The sequence below is a fragment of the Cnephaeus nilssonii genome (genome assembly GCF_951640355.1).
Source record: "Cnephaeus nilssonii genome assembly, chromosome: 17".
Lineage (NCBI taxonomy): Eukaryota > Metazoa > Chordata > Mammalia > Chiroptera > Vespertilionidae > Cnephaeus > Cnephaeus nilssonii.
The window spans coordinates 35051020-35078924 of NC_137088.1; the positions used below are offsets into that span (position 1 = coordinate 35051020).

General features: G+C 37.6%; 1 pseudogene across 1 annotated transcript in view; it reads left to right on the forward strand.

Annotated features, from left to right (window-relative positions):
• LOC307113444 (large ribosomal subunit protein eL18-like) overlaps positions 1-25349 on the forward strand; it is a 43578-nt pseudogene extending 18229 nt beyond the window's left edge. The window contains exon 2 of the transcript in view: positions 24834-25349. The product of the transcript in view is annotated as a large ribosomal subunit protein eL18-like (transcript). The remainder of the gene's footprint in view (positions 1-24833) is intronic.
• Positions 25350-27905: the final 2556 nt, after the last annotated feature.

Consider the following 27905-nt stretch of genomic DNA (forward strand, 5'->3'; position numbering starts at 1 on the left):
CATTTGTCCACCATCCAGAACTGAAATGTCATTGCTGACATGTACACATAAGGAAGTGTTTGACATTGAAATTGGGTCTCAAAAGAACTGTTGGCCCAGAAAGAAACTCACTACAGACTGATTCATTTGCCTGTCAGCATAGCCGTTATTGCTTTTCTCATTTTCGGTTCTTATAAGTGTATTTCTAATAGCACACGATCTCACTCACCTAGGGGAAATAATGAACAACATAGACTGATAAACAAGAACAGACCCAGAAACAAGGAGGCATAGATCAGACTGTCGGGCCTCAGAGGGAGGGTAGGGGAGGGTGGGGTAAAGGGGAGAGATCAACCAAAGGACTTGTGTGCATGAATATGAGCCTAACCAGTGGTTAAGGACAACAGGGGGGTGGGGGCATGTGTGGGGAGGGGTGTGGGATGGGAATGGGGGCATGAGGACAAATATGTGATACCTTAATCAATAAAGAAAATAAAAAAATAATTAATAAAATAAAATAAAAATATGGCATAAATAGTTTGTCTTGATACCCTTCCCTGAGCAGTGACATCACACTTCACCTCCTACACTAATACTTTAGGATCCTCTTTCCCCTTGATCACTAAACACGTGCACAAAACTCACACCCAGCAGCCATTCCACTTGAACAGGAATGGATTATGTGCAGGTGGACAGAGTACTAATTCTAATCTTGGACTTTGATTCTCTCATCCCCATTCAAATTTTTGTTTACATTTTTAGTTAACAAAGGTGGGTTAAATCCATATCTTTACCTCTGTTTCCTTTGGGGAGAGAGCTCAGAGAAAAGAGAAAGTAATAATATAGGGAGTAGAAAACAGGTTCAATAATACTGTGAGACAAGAGTATATACCATATTCATTAAGTAAGGACAATAAGAAACAAGAAAGAACTCAGGAAAATTAAAAATATGATAGCTACAATTATAAACTGCCAATGTGAGGATTAGGAGATAAAGTTGAGAAACTGTTCCAGAAGTATAATTAAAAGACCAAGAGGTGAAAAACAGGAGAGGAGAGATAAGAAAATTAGAAGATCATGCCAAATTAAAAAAAAAAAAAAGGAATTCTAGAAAGAGAGAATAGGGACTATAAACCACTGGAAAAAAATCTATGAGTAGTACGTAATAATGATAGAGAGATGATAAGTACATACATTAGGTAGATAGACAGATAATAGATAGGTAGGTAGGTAGATAGATAGATAGATGGATAGATAGATAGTAGACAGAAGGATGAATGGATGGATGATGAATGAAAAGAGAAGGGAGGGCTTTGCTTTCAGTAGAATGTTGAGTGCTTACTGATAAATGTAAAAAGAGTGCAATAGTTCAATCATCATTTGCAATCATCAAAGTAAAAATTGGTTCAGGCAAGAATCATCAATGAATGCAAAATCTAGGGGGAAATTTCGGTGGTGAAGAGGTTATTAGCATGGTCTTAAAGTATCTTTCCACAGACAGCTTATTGCAATAAAAAAGACACCTATTCAGCCCAACCAGCTTGACTCAGTGGTTGAGCATCTACCTATCAACCAGAAGGTCACAGTTTGATTCCTGGTCAAGGCATATGCCTGGGTGGCAGGCTTGATCCCCAGTGTGGGGCATGTAGGAGGCAGCCGATCAATGATACTCTCTTATCATTGATGTCTTTATCTCTCTCTCCCTCTCCCTTCCTCTCTGAAATCAATAAAAATATATTTTAAAAAAACACCTATCCAATGGAGAAGAATTGAATAGCACTTATGTTGTATTGTGATCAGGAGTGTATAACTTGAATCTAACCATAAAGCAACATTAGGAAACCAAAAATAGGAGCATTTTATTTAAAATAAAAGAAAGTGAGGCTTTATTCTCTCTCTTTTTTTAAGGTTCATAAAAGTCAAGGATAGGTTGTGAAATGTTTCAGATTAAAGGAGTCTAAAGAGGCATGACAACTAAATGCAATGTCTGGTCCTAGACTGGATCCTGTACTGCAAGGAAAAAATAATATAAAAAACATTTTTAATCAACTGACAAAATTTATCCATTGGAATATGGATGGTAGATTAAAGTATTGTATCAATGTTAAATTTATCAAAGTTGATAATGGAACTATAAATATATAAGATAATATCCTTATTCTTATGAAATATATAGTGAAGTATTTAGGCTAAAGGGTCATTATGTACAGGACTAAGTTTAAAATGGTTCAGGAAATTTTTTTTAGTGTACATGCATACCTACATTCTTGTGTGTGTGCATGTACACAGCAAGTGGAGCAAAATGTTAATAGGAAAATTACGTGATTACACTCATGTAATCTTTAAGTTATTTATAAATAAAAAAGTTGTTAAAATTGCCTCCTACTCACCTCATTTCAGGAAGCTACTAGACAATATGCTCTAACAAAGGGGTGGAGTAAACTCATTACAAAGAAGACAAAAATAAAGGAAACTGGGGAACTAACACTAGAGAAAAGGAGGGCAATTCTCAGGAAATGATAAAGGCAAGGTTGGACACTGCAGGAGGCAAAAAGAACAACTAATCCTACTTGGAGAGGGAGGATGGAGGGATTCCAGAAAGCTGTCTCCCCAACTCCCCCAAATGATAACAATAGATGACCTGATGTGTTTGCCTGTATTGAAAGGGGTTTTATAATGCTTTTGGAGAGTTTGGAAACAATTAGTGGTAGTAAAAAAAAAAAAAGGAATTATTAACTCTAGGGAAAAATAAACTTGTACTAGAAAAGAAATATACTACTTGGCTCACTCATGAATAATACTTATATGATAATAATTACGTAAACACAGAATATTCATTTGTCCAAAAGTTGTGATAAAACCATATTGAGAGAATGAAAGTAGGGAAGGGAAAAAATGAAAGGAGGGGTATGTGAGGTAAGAGTGCTAAATTCACAGCTTCCAGAGTTGCAAGTTAAATAATGCCCAACTGACTAATAAAGGAAAAGCCACAAAAGCAAATAAATGAGAAATATGGAGGGAAATATCATACAAAATGGAGAAATAGCAGAAGAAAGAGGTGAAAGAGGCTGAGAAGTGACTGGGAAGCAGAACTCAGAGATAGTAATGTGGGGAAGTGAACTGCAGTTTCAGGAAGCTTTGTTTATAATAAACTTTGTACTACTACTTGATTTATATACATGCATGAATTTCATAAAGAAAAATATTTTAAGATTACAAATTTCTGCTTACTCTAATGATAAACAATGTATTCATTTTGCATTTCCTTTTTTGATAGTACCAGAATCTAGGTAAAGCAAGGGGGAGCTGCTAATTAGAACAGTTTGATTATTATATTAATTATAAAATTTAGTTTCTTATGTTAATTTTTTAAAGCTGTGAGTGGTGTGTGTGTGTGTGTGTGTGTGTGTGTGTGTGTGTGATGAAAGGGAGAGAAAAAGGGTTTTGAATAATACAGGTATTTGCAAAACTAAAGAAGGAAACTGTGTTCATTACATGCTTTCTAATATGCTCATACTCAAGAAAGTACTTAATTATACCCAAGTGGAATTTGATACCTAAAAATAGTAAAGGAAGCACAAAGAAATGTGTGCTCATCATATAGAAGGTTGTTGTCTATAATTTTGGGTACAGCCGGGCCATTGTGGTTCAGTGGTTGAGCGTCTACCTATGAACCTGGAAGTCATGGTTCAGTCTGGGCACATGCCCAGGATGCAGGCTCTATTCCCAGTAGGGGGCGTGCAGGAGGCAGCCAATCAATGATTCTTTCTCAACATTGATGTTTCTATCTCTCCCTCTCCCTTCCTCTCTGAAATCAATAAAAATATATCATTTCGGGTACAGAATAGCATGGAAAGGGGAAACATAGAAAAGATGTTTACTTGATTTTTTACTAGTTTAAGTGCTAAGCCTTATAATGTGGTACAGCTAGGAAATTATTTCACCTGCAGGACAGGTGTAACAGCGGAAGGCATAAGAGGAATTTATACATGTTACATAGGTTTCAAGCTGAGATTTCCCGGGGGAACTGAGGACGCCAAGAAGAGTGTGGGTGGTACACAATCACTCAGTCTGGTTGGTAGAAATTTCAAGGCTAAGCAGAAATATGCTGAATTTTCTTTGGCAAAAAAACATGTGTAAGAATACCAGTGATTTCTTAATCCAATTTTGCAAGTACAAACAATGACTGTGTATTATAAAAAGGTCTATTCAGTTTTCGATTTCTTCATAGTTCCAATAAGGCAAAGATCAAATTTTCAATGTAAGAAAAAAAAAGACAGATCAGCAGACAATGAGTGAGAAGGTTCTAAAAACTTTAGAGGTATTTTCATTGCTTTATAGTTTATGGCATGTCAAGCTATAATTCTTGCAAGAGGAAGTCAATATGCAAAACTGAGTTAAAATGTTATGGTTATAAAAATTTTTACTCATGTCAATCTAAAATAAAATGAAACATATGCATGTTCAAAGGCTGATGATATCAATGATATTGATTGGAAATGTTTCTTGATTATAGTGCCAAACATCCCACCAAAATAAAAAAATGTAAGTTCATCATCTGGATGTTTCTAAATATCCAGATGTTTAGTGCCATCTAGACAAAACATACAAATGACATAACCTCAGACAGAACTTTGACAGAACTCTGTAGGTTGTCTCTAAATACATGGGATGAGATGGCTAGATGCTCATGGCTCTTATCTCAGGAAATGGGCTGTGGAAAGTACATGGCTTGTTTAAATCTGCCTTAAACAAGCTTGGCTTTTTGCTGAAATGAGTTATGATTACAACTCTGTACTTTAAGAATCATATGCATATGTTTGGCACTTTTGTTTAGCACATCAAGAAAAAAACAACAACAAAAACTGATTTGCATCCTGCTCCTAACCTGGATCAGGAGTTTGTTAAATTTATTTTAGCGTCAGCTTGGCCTCAACTGGACTACCTGGTAACTGTATTTTAACACATAACAGAAAGCAGCCAAGTGTGACCTTGTTGTCTTTTTTCTTCTGAGGACAGTGCAAGAATGAATTGTTCAAGTGCCCATCAGTAGAAGAGTGGATAAAAATGCCATGGTACATTTATGAATTGGAATACTACTTGGCCATAAAAAAGAAGGATATTGTACCTTTTACAATAGCATTGATGGTCCTGGAGACTATTATGCTAAGTGAAATAAGCCAGTCAGAGAAAGACAAATATCATATGATTTCACTTATATGTGGAATCTGATGAACAAATAAAACTAACAAACAAAGTAGAAACAGACTCATAGATAAAGAGACTGACAACTATCAGAGGGGCTGGGGCTAGGGAGCTGGGTGAAAAAGGTGATGGGATTAAGCAAAAATAAACAAAAACAATAACTCATAGACAGAGACAACAGTAAAGTGATTACCAGAAGGAAAGGAGGTAGAAGAGGGTAAAGGGACCTATATAATTTTATTAACCAACTAGAGGCCCAATGCATGAAGATTCATGCAAGAATGGGCCTTCCTTCCCCTGGCTGCCAGCACTGCCTTCGCTCCGGCCGGAGCTGCCTTTCTGCCTTCCCATGCTGCCCAGAGGCCCAGAGCAGCTGGGGCGGTGGGGAACACCTGCGTCATTGACATGGCAATGATGCAAGCATCCCACCCCCAGCTGCTCAGCACCTGCGTATGCAAATCAACCCACCATCTTTGTTGGGTTAATTTGCATAATAACTCTTGATTGGCTGGTGGGCATCATGAAGGTATGGTCAATTTGCATCTTTCTCTTTTATTAGTGTAGATGTCATCCCAATTAAAAAAAAAAGAATGAATATCCTCTCTAACCACATCATTTCCCTGGAGAAAGTCAAGAGAGAGGGCTATTCATTCCACCAGAGGAACATTATTCTAACCTACCTAACACCCCCAATTTGAAGCTTAGGTTTACAATTATTTTAAACAAATAATTAAAAAAAGAAATATTTTCCTTAGAAATAACTCAAAGTAATTAATATATTTGACATACATAGATATGGACAACAACAAAAAATTGGTCTCCCATGCATGGGTCTAACATATAAGTAATTAAAGACCAAAACCAAATCCTCCTATATGATAAAGAAACTCAGAAAATCAGGAAGTATTTTTGTTTGTTTTCATCTCAGTTGAGTTTCTGAAGTTTTTATTAAAATAAATCATTCTTTTTGGTACAGGACTACTATCTTTTCAGATGTGATCCATAACAATATAGGATTATCTTTCCAAAACTACCTGTTTTGGTGCTCATCAAATATTAGAACTGTAACATGTGAGAGCAGGAAAGGACACCTCTGAGGGAATTCAGTTCAATCATGAAGGAAGAGATCATAACTGACCCATAGTCCTGGAGCTAAGGAGAGGCAGACCCCAGGTATCCTGTCACTCAGTGCTATGTTCTCTGCTACATTCCACATGCCACACTACTCATTTGTAAGAGGGACTGTTAACTTGCCCCCCTATTTCCACTTGCCTCTTAAACTTTTCATTCCTCCAGACATGCTCTTGTTTTGCCCCTAATCTTTTCCTTGTTCTTCTCTTAAACTAATCCTATAATTCTAACCTTAAATTTTCTGAATCTTTGAGATAGCATCCTATTAAAAGAGTAATATGCAAATTGACCACACCTCAGCTATACCCACAAGCCACGCCCACCAGCCAATCAGAAGCAAGTATGCAAATTAAACCAACCAAGATGGCTGTGGCCACGGACCGAACAGGAGGCTTGGGTTTCCCCAGCAATGGAGGAAGCCAAGCTTCCCACACACCCTGGCCAGCCCTGGACTCCACTCAAGGCTATAAAGTTTCAATTATAGAAGATAAATAAATCTCAACAAAAATGGCTGCAGCCACAGAGCAAGCAGGAGGCTTGTGTTTCCCCAGTGATGGAGGAAGCCAAGCTCTCTGTCTGCCCTGGCCTCCGCTCAAGGCTACAAAGTTTCAATTATAGAAGATAAATAAATCCCAACAAAAATGGCGGCAGCCACAGAGCTGGAGAGAGCAGAAGGCTTGGGTTTCCCCGGAGATGGAGGAAGCCAAGCTTCCCGCCCACCCTGGCCTGCCCTGGCCTCCGCTCAAGGCTACAAAGTTTCAATTATAGAAGATAAATAAATTCCAGATACCAGGGCCTCTGCCTGGGTTGCCAGGGGGCATGGCTGGCCTGCAAACCACCACAGGCCCCTTGTCCAGGCCACCCCACGCCCCAAGGGAACCCCCACCCTGATCCGGGACACCCTTCAGGGCAAACCAGCCAGCCCCCACCTGTTCACCAGGCCTCTATCCTATTTAATAAAAGAGTAATATGCAAATTGACCATCACTCCAACACACAAGATGGCTGCCACAAGATGGCCAGCAGGGAAGGGCAGTTGGGAGGGATCAGGATGGCAAGGGAGGGCAGTTGGGGGCAATCAGGCCTGCAGGGGAGGACAGTTAGGGGTGACCAGGGCGGCAGAGGAGGGAAGTTGGGGGCGACCAGGCATGCAGGGAAGGGCAGTTGGGTGAGACCCAGGCCTACAGGGGAGAGCAGTTGGGGGGGGGGACCAGGCCTGCAGAGGAGGGCAGTTAGGGGTGACCAGGCCTGCAGGGGAGGGCAGTTAGGGACAATCAGGTTGGCAGGGGAGAAGTTAGACATCAATCAGGCTGGCAGGGGAATGATTAGGGGTGATCAGGCTGGCAGGCAAAAGCAGTTAGGAGCAATCAGGAAGGCAGGCAGGTGAGCAGTTGGGAGCCAGCAGTCCTGGATTGTGAGAGAGATCAGGCCTAAACAGGCAGTCAGACATCCCACAAGGGGTCCCAGATTGGAGAGGGTGCAGGCTGGGCTGAGGGACACACACCCCCGTGCACAAATTTCATGCACCGGGCCTCTAGTCTATAATAATTTTGAAACATTAATAGTGCAATGAATAAAACATTAAATTTGGCCCTAGCCAGCTTGGCTCAGTGGATAGAGCATCAGCCTACGGACTGAAGTCCCAGGTTCAGTTCCGGCCAAGGGCACGTGCCTGGGTTGCAGGCTCGATCCCCAGTGGGGGGCATGCAGGAGGCAGCCAGTCAATGATTCTCTCTCATCATTGATGTTTCTATCTCTCTCTCCTTCTCCCTTACTCTCTGAAATCAATAAAGAAATACATTTAAAAAACCCCATTAAATTTGGATTCAGCATATCTACTTTGTAATCCTGAGTATGTTTTTAATTTTCTGTAACTTTGGGCAAGTTGCTTTGCCTCTCTCATATGCAGTTTTCTGACCTATAAAATAAAAAGTTTGGTCTGAATAGCAATCAGACAAGAAGAAGAAATAAAAGGCATCCAAATTGGAAAAGAATAAGTAAAATTGTCATTATTCGCAGGTGACATGATATTGTACATCGAAAACCCTAAAGACTCCATAAAAAAAACACCTACTAGACTTAAATGAATTCAGCAATGTAGCAGGATACAAAATTAACACCCAGAAATCTATGGCTTTTTTTATACACCAATAATGAACTCACAGAAAGAGAAACTAAAAAAAAAAAAAAAATCCCATTTACCATTGCAACAAACAAATTAAGATACCTAGGAATAAATTTAACCAACAAGGTAAAGGACCTGTTCTCAGAAAATTTCAGGATGCTGAAAAAAGAGATAGAGGAAGACATAAACAAATGGAAGAATATACTGTGTTCATGGATTTGTAGAATCAACATCATTAAAATGTCCATACTACCCAAAGCAATCTATAGATTCAATGCAATCCCCATTAAAATACCAACAGCATATTTCAAAGACCTAGAATAAATTCTCCAAAAATTCATCTGGAGTAAAAAAAGACCCTGATTAGCTGCAGCAATACTGAGAAAGAAGAACGATGTTGGAGGGATCACAATACCAGATATCAAACTATATTACAAAGCCACTGTTCTCAAAACTGCCTGGTACTGGCACAAGAACAGACATATAGATCAATGGAACAGAACAGAGAACCAGAAATCGACCCAAGCCATTATGCTCAATTAATATTTGACAAAGTAAGCAAGAGCATACAATGGAGTCAAGAGAGTCTCTTCAATAAATGGTGTTGGGAAAATTGGACAGATACTTGCAAAAAAAATAAACCAGACCACCAACTTACACCACATACAAAAATAAACTCAAAATGGATAAAGGACTTAAACATAAGACAGGAAACCATAAAAATCTTAGAAGACTCCATAGGCAGCAAATAGCAGACATATGTTGTAGCAATATCTTTAACGATACAACTCCTAGGGCAATGGAAACTAAGGAGAAAATAAACAAAGGGGACTGTATCAAAATAAAAAGCTTCTGCACAGCAAAAGAAACCATCAACAAAACAACAAGAAAGCCCACTGCATAGGAGAACATATTTGCCAATGTTATCTCCAATAAGGGTTTAATCTCCAAAATTTACAGGGAACTCATATAACTTAACAAAAGGAAGATAAACAATCCAATCAATAAATGGGCAAAGGAGCTAAATAGACACTTTTTGAAAGAGGACATAAAGAAGGCCAAGAGATAAATGAAAACATGCTCAAAGTCATTAATCATCTGAGAGATGCAAATCAAAACAACAATGAGGTACCATCTCACACCTTGTCAGAATGGCTATCATCAACAAATCAACAAACAACAAGGGCTAGAGAGGATGCAGAGAAAAAGAACCCTTTTGCACTGCTGGTGGGAATGCAGACTGGTGCAGCCACTGTGGAGAACAGTATGGAGTTTCCTCAAAAAATTAAAAATTGAACTTCCATTTGTCCCAGTAATCCCACTTATAGGAATGTATCCCAAGAAAACAGAAACACCAATGAGAAAGGATATATGCACCCCTATGTTCATAGCAGCACAATTTACAATAGCTAAGATTTGGAATCAGTCAAAGTGCCCATCAGCAGACGACTGGATTAGAAAACTGTGGTACATCTACACAATGGAATTCTACGCTGCTGTAAAAAAGAATTCTTACCATTTGCAACAGCATGGATGGAACTAGAGAGCATTATGCTAAGCGAAATAAGCCAGTCAGAGAAAAATAAATATCACATGATCTCACTCATTTGTGGAATATAATGAACAACATAAACTGATGAACAAAAATAGAACCAGAGACATAGAAGCATCGAACAGACTGTACAACCTATAAGGGAAGACGGGGGGTGAGGGGATAAGAGATCAATCAAAGGACTTGTATGCATGCATATGAGCAAAACCAATGGACACAGACAGTACAGGGGTGAGGGCTTGTGCTTGGGGGAGTTTGGTCTGGATGATCCTTAAGGTTTCTTCTACTTTTACAGTTGTATGATTATTTTGCTTTTTACTTTAACATTTTTAAAAATTAGTTTTAAAGAGAGAGAGGAAGGGGAGACAGAGAGAGACAGAGACATTGATGTGTGTTCCAGTTATTTATGCATCCACTGGTTGATTCTTATAAGTGCCCTGACCAGGGATCAAACCCGAAATATTGTGTGTTGCAACAATGACCTAACCAACTGGGCTACCCAGCCAGGGCCTTGATTATTTTGCTTTTAAACAGTTTTTAACTGTGAAAACAAAAAAAAAAAAAAAACACACACACACTTTTATCTTCATAATTCATAATCTCCATAATTCTTCATCTTCATAATTCTTCACCCACTGGGACAAATCTATATTCTTCATGTTGTGACTGTTTTAGCTTCTCTTTTCCACCCAGTGAAATGGGAATTGTCTCCATGTAGTTCTCTTTATACACTGCTTACCACAGCACCATACAGAGTCAATGGCTTAATAAGTATTTTTCAATGTGATGATGACAACAATTATAAAATATAGTGCAGATGTAGACATTTTAATGCCTGGCATTTAAAAATCTTTATAAAAACCGCTGTTATTTCTGTTTTACTCTTCCTTTCAAAGACCAAGAATAAAATATTGTTGTTTGCAGAAGAAAATTAATTAAATCATTTCTGGGTCCATCCCTAGCCAAATGTTGTGGCAAAGTAGTACAATGAAAAGAATATTAAATTTGGATTTAAGATATGTACATAGGTTGTAATCCTGAGTATGTCTTTAATTTTCTATAATTTTGGGCACATTAATTAAATTAGAGGGATTATAGGAAAGGCATCTTTCATTCCTGGCCCCTAATACCCAGGCTTTACTTAGTTCATTCAAAAAATGGAATTCAAGTAGATTTTTAAAAAAAGGTGAATACAGGCTAAATAAAGACTGTGGTATTTTTTCATATTAAAGTGTATTTAAAAGAAAAAATATTTTAGGAAATAAAAGGAGGTAATTTGTTCATAAATAAGACTTACTTATGTTTATGGTCTCTAGGATTTGCCATAACATGTTTCCTAGAAAAGGAATTCCATACTCTTGGAAAAGGTGCAATGTACCTTGAGTCTAAAATGAAAGTTGAATAGCCAAAGGTAAAACTGCCCATAGCAAATATGAGTCATCATTCCAAATGATAAGCAAAGAACAAAAATAAAATGACCGAGAGTAGGAAAAAGCAGAATTACTGGAAACTTTATTGGATTACCCAGCATGTTAGCTCAACTCCTCTTCTTATAGAATTGGATTTGCCTTTTTAAACTATGAAGCGCCATTAGAGCTTGGTGATTACATCTTTTTTGCTTAATTGATTGCAGTCTGTGTTAGAAAGATGATTTATTTGTACTGTTCTTCCTTAGAAAACAAATGCTCATTTTGAACTTTCTCGTGCTTTGTGTTGGTGCTAAGAATATGGGGGTGGCTTTAAATATGCTATAGGAGAGATTCTTGCTTTATTTGGCATGGCACTTCAGGGAAAGAGCAATAAAAGGAAAAATGAAAGGAGGAATCCCTTAAGCCAAGTACAATTAAAACAGTGAACATTATCTGATCTTTTATTCTCACAACTCAAGGTGAGTGAGAACAGAAAGTCTATTTATTAGAACAAAGATTGACACGTAGATATTTGGGTGCCTTACTAGAGAATAAAAGATGAGCTGTCATTAAAAAGGCATAGGGGGGTCAATTAATATTTGACAAAGGTGGCAAGAATATATAATGGAGTTAAGAGAGTCTCTTCAATAAATGGTGTTGAGAAAATTGGACAGATACATGCCAAAAAAAAAAAAAATGAAACTAGACCACCAACTTACACCATACACAAGAATAAACTCAAAATGGATAAAAGACTTCAATGTAAGTTGTGAAACCATAAAAATCCTAGAAGAAACCATAGGCAGCAAAATCTCAGACATCTCTCATAGCAATATGTTTATGGATACATCTCCTAGGGCAGTGGTCAGCAAACCATGGCTCGCGAGCCACATGAGGCTCTTTGGCCCCTTGAGTGTGGCTCTTCCACAAATACCACATACTCTAATTAAGTTAATAACAATGTACCTACCTATATAGTTTAAGTTTAAAAAACTTGGCTCTCAAAAGAAATTTCAATCGTTGTACTGTTGATATTTGGCTCTGTTGACTAATGAGTTTGCCGACCACTGTCCTAGGGCAATGGAAACTAAGGAGAAAATAAACAAACGGGACTACATCAAAATAAAAAGCTTCTGCACAGCAAAAGAAACCATCAACAAAATGAAAAGGGAGCCCACTGTATGGGAGAACATATTTGGCAATTATATATCTGCTAAAGGGTTAATATCCAAAATATATAAGGAACTCATACAACTTAACAAAAGGAAGACAAACAATCCAATTTAAAAATGGGCAAAGGACCTGAATAGATACTTCTCCAAAGTGGACATACAGATGGCCAAGGGACATATGAAAAAATGCTCAAAGTCACTGATCATCAGAGAGATGCAAATTAAAACGACAATGAGGTATCACCAGGCTTGTGGGCTCAATCCCCAGTTGGGGGCATGCAAGAGGAAGCCAATCAATGATTCTCCCTCATAATTGATGTTTCTATCTCCCTCTCCCTTCCTCTCTGAGATCAAATATGAAAAATACTTATTAAGCCATTGACTCTGTATGGTGCTGTGGTAAGCAGTGTATAAAGAGAACTACATGGAGACAATTCCCATTTCACTGGGTGGAAAAGAGAAGCTAAAACAGTCACAACATGAAGAATATAGATTTGTCCCAGTGGGTGAAGAATTATGAAGATGAAGAATTATGGAGATTATGAATTATGAAGATAAAAGTGTGTGTGTGTTTTTTTTCTTTTGTTTTCACAGTTAAAAACTGTTTAAAAGCAAAATAATCAAGGCCCTGGCTGGGTAGCCCAGTTGGTTAGGTCATTGTTGCAACACACAATATTTCGGGTTTGATCCCTGGTCAGGGCACTTATAAGAATCAACCAGTGGATGCATAAATAACTGGAACACACATCAATGTCTCTGTCTCTCTCTGTCTCCCCTTCCTCTCTCTCTTTAAAACTAATTTTTAAAAATGTTAAAGTAAAAAGCAAAATAATCATACAACTGTAAAAGTAGAAGAAACCTTAAGGATCATCCAGACCAAACTCCCCCAAGCACAAGCCCTCACCCCTGTACTGTCTGTGTCCATTGGTTTTGCTCATATGCATGCATACAAGTCCTTTGATTGATCTCTTATCCCCTCACCCCCCGTCTTCCCTTATAGGTTGTACAGTCTGTTCGATGCTTCTATGTCTCTGGTTCTATTTTTGTTCATCAGTTTATGTTGTTCATTATATTCCACAAATGAGTGAGATCATGTGATATTTATTTTTCTCTGACTGGCTTATTTCGCTTAGCATAATGCTCTCTAGTTCCATCCATGCTGTTGCAAATGGTAAGAATTCTTTTTTACAGCAGCGTAGAATTCCATTGTGTAGATGTACCACAGTTTTCTAATCCAGTCGTCTGCTGATGGGCACTTTGACTGATTCCAAATCTTAGCTATTGTAAATTGTGCTGCTATGAACATAGGGGTGCATATATCCTTTCTCATTGGTGTTTCTGTTTTCTTGGGATACATTCCTATAAGTGGGATTACTGGGACAAATGGAAGTTCAATTTTTAATTTTTTGAGGAAACTCCATACTGTTCTCCACAGTGGGGGAGCTGCACATCTTTATATTATTGCATTTAGAATGACTAGCCAATCTCCTTGTCAATAGGCCAGGTACACTTGACCCCAGTGCTTCAACTTCTTTTGGTAATTTAGAAGGATATATGTGTTATGCATTGAAATGCTTTTCAGTGGAGAAGTTCACCTTTAAAATCCATGCATACCCAGTCGTATTAGAAACAAATAGTTTTAAAAATCACATCAGCCCAGTGCCACCCAGGAAAATAAGGAGCTAATCCTTATTATTCAGTACTCTCCATTCCTTTTCTACCACCATATATCACTGCTCACTAGTTTCTCCAACAAAACAGAGAGGAAATTTTTAACAATGGAACTCAAACAAGAATTTGCATCCGATGCAAAAGCAACAGTTTTTTTGGGAAAAGTTTCCATGAGGAAGAAGCTGAATCTTTAACAGGAATTTAAAATTACGTTTCATTTGGCCCTTCTTTTGAAGTCTGTTAATGAGAATTTTTCAGAATCAATCACCTGAATAAGCAGCAATTTTGAGCCAGGCATGTCAGTAAATATGGATAACTCAAAAATGGGGACTTTGTCATTTTAACTTTCTGACTATGGAGCTAAGTAAGCATCATAACATTGCAAATGTTTCCCTCTAAGGTGACACTATTAAGAGAAGCGGGCAGCTGTTTCAGGAGTGAGAAAGCAGGAAAAAAGGAAGAAGAGGCAGAGATCAGTGTCCCTTGGACATGTTCCTCAAAGGTCTTGCACCTTCAAATCACAGACCCAAAGGCCTGTCTCTTAGAGCTAAAATTTCACTATTAAAGAGATGGCCATTTGAATGACCACCTACTACAATGCAAATACTGTGTTCTCTGGGAGATTAACACATATTAATGAACTGTTATCTTTCCATACTTCTACAGTATGGTTTTTGTAGTCCAATTCTATTTTTAGCATGATAGTTGCCTAAGAGAAAATCTGGATAGTGAGTGTGTAGGAGTGATGGTGACACTAGTGGGAAGTGGGAAGGAGATGGTGCATGAACCATGTAGAGAAAGTTGTTTAAAACAAGGGCACTGACCCAGGAATCTCAGAGTTGAGTAGTGAGTACCTCTTGTCTGCCCACGAGCTATATGAGGGCATTGGGCAGCCAAAGCAAGGGAAAGAAGGAAAGGTAAGAAGACTCTTAAATAAGTGTTATCTTCATGGTTTGGATTAGCTGGCCCTTGGCCACCAAGGGAGAAGGGATGACAAGGATTTTGGCTTTGGTGACAGATCAACCCTAGGAAGGAGAGGACTGCAGAATTGGAGGAAGGTTTTGACCTACCATTGTGTGTGTGTGTGTGTGTGTGTGTGTGTGTGTGTGTGTGTGTAAATTGGAATCAGGAATTTGATAGCAGAGCAGGGACCTCTGGTATACACAGCAGAATGAGTTTGGTAAGCAGATGGATAAATACAGTAAGTGCAACTAAGAATCAGAAGACTGGATTGGGGGTGGGGTGTGTGGGTGGTGAGGAGCTCTGTGGCGGGGGAAAACAGTACTCATCTTTGCTCTTTCCTCTTGCTCTTTTTGGCATTGTGCCCTCTTTATCTTTTTCTCTCATCATTTTGTGTTTGTTTCTTCATTCCTTTTTGTTTCTTTTAATTGTAGTTTAAAAACACGTAACATAAAATTTACCCTTTTAACTATTTCTAAGTATACAGTTCAATAGTATTAATTATATCCACAATTGATATGCAATCAATCTCCAGAATGTTTTCATCTTGCAAAACTAAAACTTCATCCAATAAATAATAACCCATTTCTCCTCTCCTCAGCCCTCAGCAGCCACCATTCTACTTTCTGTCTCTATGAATTTGACTGTTGTAGGGACCTAGTATAAGTGGAATCTTACTCTACTTGTCCTTTTGTGACTGGCTATTTCACTTGATGTCCATGTTGTAGCATGTGCAGAATCTTATTCCTCTTTCAGACTGAATAATATTCCATTGTACATACAGACCACACTTGGTTTATCCATTTATTCATTGATGGACACATGGGGTGCTTCCACCTCTTGGCTAATGTACATGTTTTCCATTTCTACCGGTACCTTTCCATTTTCCTTAATTGTACACATCGGCAAACTAAGGTATATTTTAAATTATTTATTTACTATTTAAATCATCAGGAGAAAAGGAGGAAGCATAGCATATGGAAATTAATTTAACAGCTTGGTACCCAGTTAACTGTATGATCTTGGACAATTTAGTTAATATCCTGAAACTCTGTACATCTGTAAAATGAGGGATTTTGCCCAGATAAATATCCTTCTAAGGTCTCTGGTTTCTTATTCTCTCTTTTTATATGGCAGGAGGGTTAAACTATTATCTCAAATCAAGTAGAATATTCCTCACTTGTATGAGAGTATTTTGAATTTCCCCCCTTTGCGTAAATGATCCTTTAAAGAGAAAAAGCCCTCTACTTTTGAACTCCTTTTATAAATCTCTTCAGATTTTCAATGTGTTTTATTGACACATAATGAATTTCATAAGTTTTCTATAGATAAACTCTAAGATTGTCTTTTAAACCACAATCCCAATCAAATGTTTTTAATGCACAAATATGTATTCATTGAGCACTTATGTATTTCTAGAATTATGTTTTAAAAAGAGCAATATAAGACAATGGTACTTTTCTTAAGAAACTCAAAACTTAATCAACTGTGTCCCAGGTTTGGGGGATTATTGATTTTTAAAAATTTCTTTCAATTTATCCTAAGTTATACTAGGATTTCACTACTATTTCTATAAGTGTTTAATCCCACAATATGTCTTTGGCCTTTTTGTTTTTGAAAGGTTTAACACAATCTATTTTATGCTTAAATAATCAACGAGTTCATCTAGTATATGGTTTTTCATATATATGTCATTAGAGCTATGTGTCAGTGAATACTGATTTCATATGAATATAACAAATAAATTAAATAATTTCTATGAAAACATTTTTCTTCAGAATACTAACATTTTTATGTATGTGTATCACCTTATTTGATTAAATCTTTTCTAATTTTGCAACACTACAGTATACTGCAACACATATTTCATCTGTAAACACAAAGCCCTTCATCTAATATTTGTTGCTATTGCCAGGTTTCCAATGAAATGACCTAGAAATGAAAACAAAAACCTATACAGCAGTTGCTTTAGGGGGAAGGGAGGAGGTGGATGGTGCTCATAAGAAGCCCCAGTCAGCACTGAACAGAAATCCTTAGCTGGCAGAATGGCAGCATGATGTCTCTGGTCTTCCTTCCCATTCAGGACATTGGATTTTTTTTATTTTTATTTTTTGGCCTAGTGGACAATACATATCCAGTCACTCACAAGCTAAAGTTCATGTATAACATGGTACAGAGAGTTCTATATTTTGCCCATGAAGTCAAGCATGGAGAAAAATTAGAAACAATAATTTTTAATTATTCAAAAAATATGTTGAGTATATATAAGCAGTCATAAAGGATTAAAACCCCTCTTCTGAAAAATAAAGGATTATGAAAACTCCATCAAAGTCTAATAAATATTGATAAATTTTAATGAAGGGACACTGGAACTAGGGAGATCTCAAAAATAGTCTCTGGACCAATTAAATAAGCCAAACTTGATACTTAAGAAATATGCTGCTCTGAAGAAATAGTATGGACTTGTTGAACTCATTAAGTCCCGGGGTGAGGCAGAGGCCATAGGTAGAGTTTTAAATAAGAGTCTGGTAGCTGTATATAATAGGCTTAATGGAGAAACATGCAGATAAAAGAGCTCCCTCCCACGTGGTCTGGTAGCTGCTATTACATATGGCTACTTCAATTCCTGCAGTCCCTCTGGAGCTAGAGGAACTCCTGTTAAAATTGTTGTTTTATGGGCTGAACTATATGCCCCTCAAATTCTTATACTGAAGTCCTTACCCCCAGTACTTCAGACTGTGAACTTATTTGCTAACAGCATCTTTACAGAGGTGATTACTGGTGTCCTTATAAAAAGGGAAAATTTGGACACAGACATGTACATGAGGGAGAAAATGGCCATTTACAAGCCAAGGTGAGAGGTTTGGCACAGATTCATCCCTCACAGCCTTCATTAGAAACTAACCAGGTGGTTATCTTGATCTCAGACTTCCAGCTTTCAGAACTGTGAAACACTAAATTTCTGTTTTTAAGCCGCCCCATCTGTGGTATATTTTGTTATGGCAGCCTGAGCTCACTAATACAGTTGTGACACACGCCTTCATTTTATTTATTTACCTATACAGAGCTCACTATGTGCCAAGCACTCTTCTAAGCACTTTACAAATATTAATTTAATACTCATAATAACCTTATGAGGTGGGGCCTACTATTGTTTCCAATTTACAGATGAAGTAATAGAAGCACAAAGAGATTAAGCAACTTGCCCAAAGTCTCATACTTGCTAAGTAAAAGAGCTAGGATCTGAATGTGGGCAGTCTGACTGAAGTCCACGTGCTGAAACCCCACTCTACACAGTCTCTCTTCCTTTGTCTCCTGGGACTTAACCAGGGGTTCAAAGATTCAGGTTAAAACTTGTCTTTACAGAAGTGGAAGTGGGTGAGTGAGTATGTGTGTTTGTATATTTTAATCTAATACCACACCATCCCTCACTGCCAAATAGATAGAATTCACATTTCATAATGTCTTTTAAAACTTTTTAAGCCCCACATTAAGGTAAATGATCCAGGATTCCTACAAAATATTTGCTGGTCCTTCATGAGGGGCAGACTACTAGATTCCCTGGGCTTTAGATGAACAATTTTTATTTCTTAGCTAGCAACATTCCACAGAGATATGACGGGAGTGATGTTGTCTTCTCTGTTGGCTGGCAGATAACTTCCTTTAGTTATGCAGAATTTGAAGATTTGCACGAAAGGTAGGGCTCTGCAATCATACTACATAGCATGGAGGCAAAGGTCTTTTCTGCCTGTGTCCTTGGCTGTCAATGAACTGTTAACCAACATGTGTACAGAAGTTTAACTTCAACATGTGGAAAATAATCTTTCTATAAAATCAACTAGAAAACCCAAGTTTAATTAATAAATATTCTAGGACATGAGCAACTAGGGAAAAAAAAATATCACTGCAGGGAAAGAGGGAATGCTGTATCCCTGGCCAGAAAACACAAGGGTTTTGGAGATTGGTGTCTCAGTGGCATTTTCCACAAACAGCATCAGAAGCTGGACCACAGTTCAGAGGGGAAAGTTAATTCCTTTCTAATTATTAAATGGAAGAAAAGTACATATGTCCAACCTGCTGAACATGCACCATGCCACACACCTTCCCACACCCTGCCCTTGAGAGTTTCAGGTTGAAAGACTTTGTTTGCAGTTATTCATTGCTCAGAATCTTGAGCAGAGGAGCCAGAAACACACCTCTTTACTTTCCTATTTCGGCTGACTCACCTGTAGCTTTTATGGAGATGACCGGGAGAGGTCAAGGTAGGGCATGAGAGGCCAAGATGGTGCCAGCAAAAGTTTGGACTTTGATGAATCAACATACTTTGTAATTAAAAAGATAGAGTGAGGGAACAACTTCTTGTTCTGCATACATTAGGTAGACTTTTCACTTCCCTCAAGAGTTAATAATGGACTCCAGGTTATACAGTGAGCATCTTGATAGAAGGTTAGTGATAGAGCCTTTTCCAATCATGACTGAGAAAACAAAACCAAAGTATACTGAACAAGAAGGGGCCAGTGACCTCTGGCCTTTTCTAAACCATTTCCTCTCACATCCAGTCAAAAGCTTGGCTTTTTAAAAACGATCCATGTGGTTTTCTGTTTTGTTCTAATAGGAAGTGTTGATACTCCCCCCCCCCCCCGTTTCTCACCCCCCAAATTATCGCTGGTATTTCCAAACAGGCCAAATTCCCACTGCAGAGAAATCCTAAGCAAGCTTGTTGGCAAGTTTGTTGGTCTGGAAGCCAGCTCTGCCCCAGGTGTTCTGATGTTGCCATGCACTGCAGGGAGCCAACTTAGAACATCTGAGAACAAAAGGAGAAAAACATTATGAAACGTGATTTCTACCTGGGATGTGCCAGATAGGAAGGAAACAAGTCCTTTGTAAGGAAGCAGGTCTCAGCCTGAATCTCAGTGCCCCAGTAAAGAATGCCAGGAGAGTGGTGTTGCTGGTGGTGATGGTGGTGGCACAGAAGGAGGGTCAAGAGTATCTAAATGAGATGCCTGACTCCAGGGAAGCATCATGATGCTGAAATGCCCATAGTGCCATAGGTGTCAGTATCTACCAACCCCAAAGTAGGGATGTGGTTCATTCTGTTGTAGTCCATTTATTTAGGGCAAAAATAAGATGCAAGACCAGATTCACTCATACCAGGCATATAAGAAAACTTCCTAAGAAGTCAGGGAACTGGAAAACATTTCTATGACTGAAATATTTGTAGATCTGTGATATATTTGGAGATATAGCTGGAGAATGGAGTTATAGGTAAGGATTTGGCTTCTTCTTTGGGTAGTTAAACCGAAATGGAAGCCGTTGGAGAGTTCTAGTTCTTTGTGTCATGCTGAAGGCCAAAGGAAACATTGCAAACTACTCCCCATTCCAACTGAAGTTCTTTATCACTTTCTTAAGGAGATACCATGACAACATAGCAGGTAGCTTTATGCTCTTTCAGGTCCTTCTAACTTGAATAACTACATTGCTAGTTTATCATTTCTAGCTAACTCAGGCAATACCTGCTATACAGGATTTCTAAGTAAAATAATTTACTGCAAGAAACTTCAATTGCCTGTCTGTCTTAGTTTCTCTAAATAGATTGACAAAGACCAGAGATATGAAAGGAAAATATTTGTGAAACAGAATCAGAGTCCCTGCTCCCTCCACTTGGCACCACCCTTATCTTTCTTGAGTAATTTTAAGACTCTTATTCAGGTTGAAAGCTCAACCTGATGACTTTCCATTATACAATATTTGTATAATTGGATATTTATTTGTTACTCATTTAGCTAACCATTTACTTTAGATGAATCCTAAGTATATGGAAATGAACCAATTTGCATGTATTTTTTGATCAGAAAAGTTTTATCCTACCACAAATGAGGCTAAAATTCACATAAATAAGCATATTATGTGAGATACTTTACAAAGGGAACATGCATATTATCTGATAATTATTTTAGTACATTGGGTTCAAGTGGAGCTTATAAAAGGTCTTATAGGGTTATTCTTAAAAACAAAACACCACAACCTGATATCAATGAAAGTGCTTAAATATTTTCTCACCCAAGCTAACTTGTGTTGGTTAAATTATGCTGATGGATTGCATAACTGAATTAAGAAGCAGGGATACCAGAAACCCACTCGAGGTTAAAAGAGCAACGAAGTTAAAATAACTGTGGTCTCCAAAATATTGAGTCAAGAAAATGCTCTGGGTTCATGGAGTGATTTGGAGAGAAAGTAAAAGGAATTCAGTGGTTATGTGGTAAGGTATTAAGATTTCTGAATCAATAGTCATATTCCAACTTTTGTTGCCACACTCTGAAGAATTCACTTCTCCCTGAGTTTCATCTGTAGAACAAGGTCCTCAGATTAGAAAATCCCTAAGGTTTCTTCTATGTCTACTAGTCTGTGAACTAGGTGATATTAGTTTATGGTATCCTGCTTTTGATTACTGAAACATTTTTTGTCTTGTTTAAGTAAATTAAAGTTTGTCTTACATTAGCATGCTTGTGATTTTTTTTTCCCAATGGTTTTTCTAATCCCCTAAATTCAACTTGGTTAAACAGGATATTTAAATAGTTTAAGACTAGAAACTCCCAGTTAGAATTAATGGCTAGAATTGTCAACTATACTTCAATTTAAAAAATGAATAGGGTAGGGAGATTATCAGAGCAATCTATCAAAATAATAGGATGAAGACCTTAAATCAAAGAAAAGGATGAGGGATAGAATACTTGTCTAAATTTCAGCAGCAAGAATATGAGATCTTGGGAATTTGAAAAAGGCACCCAGTGTTCATAAATATTTCCTTTGGACCATAAACTTTAGTTTAAAAGAATCAATAAAACATAGAGGATTATAAAAATGAACATTTCTAACACTGAAGAAATAATATAACAAAAAATCCTTGATACTTCATATGCTGTTAGCAAAGACAAAAACTCTTCAATAAAGGTGGTTATCTGAATGAATTTTAGCCTATAATCTATCTTTGGAAGCCTAATTTTTATAACTTCAATATCTCCTCTCAAAGAAGGAATTCTATAGAAAATATGGAAATCAATGCGTTGTTGCAGAAGGGCAAGATAGAGGTACTATTCTAACACGTAACATGCCATGAAACTGAAGGATAATGCGAGGCAGGCTGCAGTTGGTGGAGGAACTCATGACTGCCTCTCTTAGGGTGGGTTCCCTAAGAAACAGACTCTGAGATGGAGATTTGCCTGCAGGAGGTTCAATGAGAATTCTCTCAGGAGCAACACCTGAAAGGAGTGAGGGAAGCAGGACCAGGCAGAAGTTGAGCAATGATGCAGTTACAACAAAGACTTGAGACAATCCCACAGGAAGTTCTGGAACTGGATGGCCTTTCAAAGTTATTTCGAGTCAAGAAAAGAAGCCTGGGTCTTTGTACATTCACACAAACGTCACTGTATGTGAGCTGCACCCGGAGAGGGAGCATAACCTTGGGTAAAGCAGCTCCCTTTGCCTAAGGGCAATGCCCAGAGAGAAACTCACCTGTGGCTTTAAACAGCCAATACTGTCAGCTGCTGGGGGAAGGAATACATCAGTCCTGATGAGGGGTAGGGGTGCATTTAGGGTCCTGCACCACCGCATTCACTATTTTGCTTGATAGTATTGGAATTAACTCTTCACTGTATAAAAAAAACTATATAAAATAGTAACAAAATTTCAATGAACAAGAGCTTAGCTCCCAAGCAACCTCACCTATTTGGAAATATCTTCCGAAAAATAAACTGAGTAAAAATGCCTTTGAGCAGATGAAGTAGATGTCTCCAAGTCTATTCACTAAAGCTAATGAACTTGATTCATAGGAATCTCTGCACAAGAAACCTGGCAATATATTGTCTATGTCCATATTCAGTGAGAAATAACAAGCGAAATATTTTTTAAATTTCTCAATATGGGAAATTTTGGCCACTAACAGTGTATCTGTGAGGGAGGAGTCAAAGAAAATGACATGAGGGAGAAAAAAATCTTAAAGAGCAAAAGAGTCCAGAAACATTTAGTGTCATAGAGAAAATGTGTCCTGACATTTCACTATGTGTAAGGGCATCATTGCATTACAGCCTATCACTGTGATTGATATTTATAATGATTATATCTTCAAGAAAACAATATTCTAGCCCAGCTGGCATGGCTCAGTAGTTGAGTGTCGACCTATGAACCAAAAGGTCATGGCATATGCCCGGGTTGTGAGCTCCATCCCCAGTGGGGAGCGTGCAGGAGGCAGCCAATCAACGATTCTCTCTCATCCTTGATGTTTCTCTCTCTCTCTCCCTCTCCCTTCCTCTCTGAAATTAAAAATATATATATATATATATATTTAAGAAAAAAAGAAAGCAATATCCTATACATTTAGTTTATAAGGACAAACACATTTCAGAAATATTGCTTATTCATAGCTATCCAGGATCCACCCCATTCTCTGAAGGATCTGGATAGCCAAGTTTTTACTCTATGCATGGACATAGAAATTAAAGGTTAATAGGCATGGCTTCAACCAAGGCTTTAGTAGGGAGATGTTCACACCATACCGCAGATCAATGGCAGTGGCTCTATATCCTATTTCCTTCCTTAATCAGGTCCCCTAGGGAGTACACTCGATAAGCAAGAGGCTTAGGTACAGATTCTTTCAGGTGAATTAAACAATTCAATTGCAAGCAGTTTGGAGCATGCTCATTGCCCTCAGCAATCATCTCATTCTTGCTAACCTAGCTTAGTAAAACTTTCTACCAATTGGTAGAATTCTGCTCTGGCTAAATCATCTATTCAGTCTCTTATCTACTGAGAGAAAAGTGGAGATAAAGAAGACATAGTAAAAGCAGATCTCTGAACAGCTTTAAGAAGCTATGACGCCTATAGGAGTAAGCAGTTGTTCCCTTTCAACTGGCTCAGCTAAGTATGAGGAGAAAGTATTCCTGAAAATTTACCTAACTGGAAAGTCAATAGAAATCAAATTTTTTTTTTTTTTTTTGGGTGAAACGCTGAATCATTCTGATGCATGTAGCCAGACGTTTATGCAATTTCTTTTTTATCACCGGAAGATCTTTAGTAATTGTGGGCACTCCTCTTATTTCAATAGCTTCAGAGATTGTTGACACCTTAGATTAAGCCACTGGATACATGCCACCTTTTCCATTCATAAAGTGAAAGAACTAGGCATGTGCTGAAAACCTGAAAGTCATTAAAGAACTGGACTTCAATTTTTTTCTTTTACCTTGAAGTCTTCTTAACATTCCTATAAGAACTTTATATCATGAAAACAATTAGGAATCCTCTAATCTCTTTTTTTTCTTTTTATTGTAGTGAGAGCTCTTAAGATGAGATCTATCCTCTTGGCAAATTTTAAAGTGTACAATACAGTTTTGTGGACTATAGGTACAATGTTGTATAGCAAGCAGATCTCTAGAATGTATTCATCTTGTTTAGCTGAAATTTTATGCCCATTAATTAGTAGCTTTCCTCCTCCCCCCACAATCCCTGAACCCCTGGCAACCACCATTACACTCTGACTCTGTGAATTTGACTATTTTAGATACTTCCAATAAGTGGAATCATAAAGTATTTGCCTTTCTGTGACTGGCTTATTTCACTTAGCATAATGGTGCAAAGAGCCCAAGAGCCAGGATATCTACTATCTAAGGCTAGTGGTCAAGCTGTATAGGTTTCTGGCCAGACAAACCAACTCTACCTTTAACCAAGTGGTGCTGAAGAGGTTGTTCATGAGTTGTACCAACTGGCCACCTCTGTCCCTTTCCCGGATGATCCATAAGTTGAAACTTCCTGGCCAGGATGGCAAAACCTCTGTGGTTCTAAGGACTGTAACCAATGACATGTTTGTCTAGGAGGTGCCAAAGTGAAGATGTATGCACTTTCTGTGAGCAGCCATGCCTGGAGCTGCATCCTCAAGGCTGGGGACAAAATCCTCACCTTCGACCAGCTGGCCCTGGATTCCCCTATGGGCTGTGGCACTGGCTTTCTGGTCCTTAAAAGGGTGGGAAAGTGTACAAGCATTTTGGCAAGGCTCCAGGAACCTCTCACAGCCACACCAAACCATACCTACTTACCAAGGGCCAGAAGTTTCCTCGAGGGCGAGGCCGGTGGGTCAGCACAGGCTACAAAAACTAACACCAAATCCTTCCTTGTTATTAAAAAGATTTTGGAGCCCTGGCTGGGTGGTTTAGTTTGTTGGAGTGTCATCCTGTGCACCAAAAGGTTGTGGTTTGAGTACAGGTCAGGGAACATACCTATGATTGATGTTTCCCTCTTACATCAATGTTTCTCTCTCTCTCTCTCTCTCTCTCTCTCTCTCTCTCTCTCTCTCTCCCTCCTTCCCTCCCTCCCTCCATCCCTCTCCTTCCTCTCTCTCAAAATCAATTTAAAACACACACACATATTCTAGGGTGAGGATTAAAAAAAGATTTTGGATGCTGAAAAAAATTCATTTGTATTTCAACATACTAGAGAGGAACAATTGGAAACTAAAAATTTAAAGTACATTTATGATAATATCCCCAAACATACATTACTTAGGGAAGTATTTGACAAGATATATGAAAGACCTATACACTGGAAACTACAAACATAGCTAAGATAAATGAAAAGAGAAACCATGTTCATGAATTAAAATACTCAATTCTTCTCAACTATAGATTCAACATAATACAAATTAAAGTCCCAACAGGCTTTCTAAAGAAAATAAGTTGACCAACTGAATCTGAAAATTACATGGAAACATAAAATATCTTTAGTAGCCAAAACAAATTTGCAATCATATTATCTGACTTTAAGACTTAGTATAAAGCTATTATCAAGACTGTGGTATTGGTATATGGATTGACCTATATGTCGTTGAAACAAAAGGAGAGAGAAAGAGAGAGAGAAAGAGAGAGAGAGAATATTGATTTTCAACAAAAAGTTCAAGGTAATTCAATGGGGATAGTCTTTTCAACAAATGCTGCTAGAATAACTGGGTATCTGTAGGGAAAAAAATGAACCTCAACAACCTCAACCTTCATCTTGCAAAGCTAGCTCAAATTTGAACATGGATCTATATGTAAAGTAAAAAATTTTAAAGTCTAGAAAAGAAATCTTAGGAGACAAATCTTCACAGCCTTAGGATAAGCAAAGATTTCTTATGTAAAGTGCAAAAAAGAACCAACCATAGAGAAAAAATGAAGATAAATTTGATCTCATCAAAATTATAATCTTCTGCCCTTAGAAGAATATCACTAAGAAAATGAAAAGACAATCCAAAATGGAAAGAATATGTTCATTATACATATGTCTGACAAGAGACTTGTATCCATAAAATATAATAAACCCTTACATATTAAGAAGGCAAAGAAATAAATTATTTTTAAATGGACAAAAGGTTTGAATAGATATTTCATAAAAGAGGATATACAAATGATCAATAAGCACATTAAAAGATGATTAACATCATTGGTCACTAGAAAAATCCAACTTAAAATCAAAATAAGATACCACTATACACCTCCTAGAACGGCTAAAATTCAAAAGACATACTATTAAGTTTTGACAATGATAGAACACCCAGGAGTGCTATACATTGCTGGTGGGAGTGCTATACAATTCAACCATTTTGGAAAACTATTTGGCAGTCTTCTAGAAAGTTAATGTATTCTTACTATCTGACACATAAATTTCACTCCTAGATACTCTTCAAGAAAAATAAAAACATATCCATACAAAGACTTGTCAATGGATGTTCATGGTACTCTTACTTATAAGAGCTAAAAGCTGTAAAAAAACTCAGATATCCATTACCAGATGAATTAAACCAATTATGGTATATAATGGACTACCATTCAGCAATAGAAAGGAATGAACTACTGGTATATGCACATGGATGATTCTCAAAAATATTGTGCTGAGAAAAAGAAGCCAGACACAAAAAGGGTACCCAATGTCTGATTCTATTTAAATGAAATTCAAAAACAGGTTAAACTAATCTTTAGTGACAGAAATCAGATCGGTGGTTGCCCAGTCATGGGTGGGTCAGTGGTGAAGAAGTACAAGAATTGATTGCAAAGGGCACAAGGGAACTTTTTGGGGTAATAGAAATGTTCTATATCCTGATGGGGAGGGTGGTTACATAGATATATATATATTTGTCAAAACTCATGAAACTGTGTACCTTTTAGAAATATGTAGATTCATTGTGTGTAAATTATACTTCGGTAATGGTTATTTTTAAGTTTTATTTTTATTTATTTATTTATTTATTTTTAATATATATATTTTTTATTTTAGAGAGAGGAAAGGAGGGGGAGAGAGATATAGAAGCATCAATGATGAGAGAGAAGCATCGGCTGGCTGACTCTTGCATGCCCCACACTTGGTATTAAGCCCGCAACCTGAGCACATGCCCGGGAATCAAACTGTGACCTCCTGGTTCATAGGTCAATGCTCAACCAATGAGCCATGCCAGCTGAGCTATTTTTAAGTTTTTAAAAAGTAGATTATAGTAACATTCAGTTAACATTGATTTAATGCAACAGACTTTTTATTAAATGCTAAGGAAAAACTAACAGTAACCAAAATCAGCTGCTGTAGCTATTAACAGTACTAGACAAAGTAGAATTATCAACATTTGAAATGAAAAAAAGAGACCTAACTACATGGTACTAAAGATATGAAAAAGATAAGATACCATGAAAA